A 3,861-nucleotide genomic window follows, 5' to 3' on the forward strand; every position below is an offset into this window, starting at 1 on the left:
TTTCAGTGACTTTCTCCATAATTAACCTGTTATTTCAGGTCTGATACCCATTTTCCTAGAAAATTGGATCTCACTGTGTGGTTATCTTCTTTACTCACATTTCGTCTTAAAGTAATGGTAGCTGCATCCAGGGTTATTTGGAAGATGAGAAGTAGAGCAGAAGACTAATAAGGTTGTTGTAGCCGGGGAGTGTGTCTGCCTATTTTGTCTGTTGTACTCTCCCAGGTGCTTAGTACAGTGCTCTGCACATAGTAAGCTCTCAATAAATACCAGTGATTGAGTGAATGAGGAATTGAGTCTTAATGAGTCTAGAGCATTTGTGGTGATCTGAGGAGTAAAGCAGGTAGCCCCATGTAGTATAGGGATTGGATTTGGTCTAATTATCTTGTGTCTTCCTTCCCCAGTGCTTAGCACAGAGTTGCTCTCAAAAGCAACTCAGGGCATTTCTTCTGCTTGGAATCCCTTTGCCTTTCCACAAGCACTCTTGGATTGCCCCAAATCAGGTGTGTTAGAGACCCTGAACTAAGTCCAATGTGGCCCTCTTGCTATTGAAGCACAGATTCTCCTCTCGCTCTGGGTAGAATTTGTGTCTTCCAACTCTATTTTTTGTATTCTTCCATGTACTTAGTACAGTACTTTGCACATGATAAGCACTCAATAAATACCATTGATTGATTGAGAGCATCACCATCCTTTGGCCTGTCTCGGAGGAGAGATTCAAGAATCTTTTCATTAAGTTAGGGTTAGCTCACTGAATCCCCCTCAGGATCGCACCTGGAGAGTTTCTAGTACTCTGCCAGTCTCAACTATGGGAGGGAGAGTTAAGCAGAGGCATACTCATTCCATTCCTAGCTTGGCCAGTGCCTAGCTAGTGGAAAGCAATCTACTACAAATCCAAACTGACCCGTGCTGGGCAATAGCGGCATGGGAGAGAGTCGAGGGAGGAGACTCAAGTTTACTGCATGGAAGAAGGCAATGGTAAACCACTTCCATATTTTTACCAAGCAACTACCAGAATGATTACAGATGGAGGTGAGACATTCTGGGAGAGATGTGTCCATAGAGTCGCTATGAGTTGGAGTTGACTCGACAGCATAAGACAACAAGCTCACTGAAAGCTCACCAGTTCTCCCATTCTATTGGGATCTTAAATAAGCCCAGGCTGTCTCAGGCTCAGGAAAGTTGATGCAGTTTTAGAGAACAATTGGTTCAGAGGAACTGCTGTGTTCCCTAGTGAAATATTACCCACTTTCGCTCATGGAAATATCTACTTCCTAATTGCATTAATCTGTATTTGAGGTTACAGGGAAGCCGTCATATGCTCCCAGGGCAAATGTAAACTAGTTCAGAGAGGGTGGAATTCTTCCCTGGGACTGTAATAGCCATCAGATGGTACCTGCAAGATAGGTTTGATCTGGTCTTGTTCACGGACAGTAAAAATGAGAACCTGCCACACTCTTAGTTAGCATGGTTTCCATAATGGGGGCAGGTTTAAGACTCAGCATTCTCCCATTAATCATAAGATTACCACTAAGTAGCCTGAATGGATGAAATCTTAGCTAGGCAAATGAAACCAGAGTCCTCATCTAATGTTCAGTCACACTCTTATTTGTCATCATCATGGTGTGTACCTAATGTGTATTTTTTCAGACTCCATTTAGGAGAACTGTTGATATTTTATTCACGGTGTTCGCACGGGCAGGGCTCTGCAGCACTTATACCTGCCTTTAACTGTACATCTCAGGTGCTTTGTCACCACTTATCGCTTAACACCACCTTGTTCCAGGACAGTTCCAGCCTTTTACTGAAAATGTTTACGGATGTTTCTGAAAACCTACGGTTTGAATGCATCGTTACAGAATTGAAATTTTCTTTAAAAGTTTCTTGTTAGATATTAATATTTCATTCCTTCCTCCCGGTGCAATCATCGTTAGGCAGAGCCATCATTTCCTGCTTAATTCATGAGATAAAGGAGAAAGCCTACAATTCTCGGGTAATTATGGCCTTCTAAAATTAAACTTTTAACATTAGGAAACTGTCAGCCCTTCTGATAACAATTACTTGCAAAGTAAAGGCCACGGATGTATTAAAGAAATTTCACCACAGAAAAATCACATCTCCACTGATGCTACACCTACTTTCTTCCACTGACCAATTTCTTTTCCCAGTAGCTTCCATTGCCCTTTCGAGGAAGCCATGGCCCAGGAGAAGAGCAAAGGAAGGGGAGCCAAGAGATCTGGGTTCTAATTTGACTTAGCCACTTTCCTGCTCTGTAACCTTTGGCAAGTCACTTACCTTCTCTGTGTCTTTTATTTCCTCATCAGTAAAATGGAGATGAATCCCTGGATTCCAGCGTGTTTCCCATAAACAATCAACTATTATTTCAATTCCATCTATAACAAGCTGCACCTGGTGAGCTGGAACACATTAGCAATTTTTATTTCAGAGTTGATTGATCCCCAAGAGAGGTCCTATTATCAACTCCATTGAGAGTCGGCTTTTAATTAGGACCTCTGAGGACTAGCACTGAAATAATTATGGCTTGTTTGTTTTGCCAGGTGAGAACAATTGTGGCTCTGGGTCTTGCAGGAGAATATGCCTCCAAATATTTGGCTTTATAGAATGAAAATCATGCTTATTCCCCTGCTCAGGACCAGTTTGGACTTTATTGTTATCTTTGTGCTAATCGATTTAAACTATGGAAGAGTCACTAGGATTTGGAGGAAAACAATGAAATAATGGAATTCACTTCGATCCAAAAGCAATCCCAGAATCCTAGCATTCCTTTTCCCCTTGGTGGCAGAGAAAGACAGAAGGACCTTAGCTTGTGTATTAAGCCCACAAGATCACTACCCTCCCCATCATAAAAGCACTCGTGAAACCCCCTTACGTTCCACCCCTGTATTCTATTCCAGCATTAGTACAATACTCGGCACACAAAAAGCGCTTAATAATTATATAACTGCTACCATTACTACTCTTCCAAAAGTCATGCACAGTTAATTTCACTTCCCTTGGTCTTGTCATTCCAACAGCCGCGCTCAGCACTTGTGTGTATATTAATTTGCACACCCTATTTATAAATTTACTCATTTATTCACTTGTTCTTTTTCCATTCTCTTGGTATTTCCTGTTGTATTCATTGTTCACTGTGGGCAGGGACTATGTCTACCAACTCTGTTATATTGTTAGTACACTGTACCTTACTACAGTGCTCTGCAAATAGTAAGCACTCAATAAATATGATCGATTGACTAATTGATTCATTTACATTCATTCTCCCCCTCTAGAATGAAAGCTCAATCAGGGTAGGGCACATATCTACCAACTTTGTTGTATTATATTCTGCACTCAGTAAACACTCAGTAAGTATCACTGATTGATTGATTTTTCTTTCTGCTCCTATTGCTTATGAATAATGTATGTTTGTTTGGTCTTCGGCCATTAGGTTGCAGACTCTTTGAGGGTAGGATTTCTGACTTTTACCTTTTATTTTACCCTCTCAAGTTCTTAGTTCAGTCATCTGACCTCAGCAGATGCTTGATGGATACTATTGATTGATTGGGAGATGGGAAAATTTGAACATTGTCCGTACTATCAACAGACCATTACTTGTGAGCATTTTACAAGCAATGAACTGAAAAGAGCATAACACAATTAACTTGGTAAATATCAATTTCCATAAATCAGATGGATAGTTCACTGTCATCGGCTTGGCTGATGAGTAAATACATCTCCAGCAAATGAGAACCAGTAATAAATAATTCCCACACAGAGAACAGTACAAGTTCATTTTGCAGCTGAATTTAAAATTTGATAGCTTTAATTTTGCCAGAGAGGATGCATCAAGGCCGAGGATGG

At 40.8% G+C, this 3,861-nt stretch overlaps 1 non-coding gene across 1 annotated transcript; it reads left to right on the plus strand.

Moving 5' to 3' along the window:
* Positions 1 to 756: 756 nt before the first annotated feature.
* Positions 757 to 894, plus strand: LOC114811964. Its single transcript, XR_003759658.1, has one exon. It is a non-coding gene; the product is annotated as a small nucleolar RNA SNORA7 (small nucleolar RNA).
* Positions 895 to 3,861: the final 2,967 nt, after the last annotated feature.

The sequence above is a fragment of the Ornithorhynchus anatinus genome, chromosome 4 (genome assembly GCF_004115215.2).
Source record: "Ornithorhynchus anatinus isolate Pmale09 chromosome 4, mOrnAna1.pri.v4, whole genome shotgun sequence".
In the NCBI taxonomy this organism is placed as follows: domain Eukaryota; kingdom Metazoa; phylum Chordata; class Mammalia; order Monotremata; family Ornithorhynchidae; genus Ornithorhynchus; species Ornithorhynchus anatinus.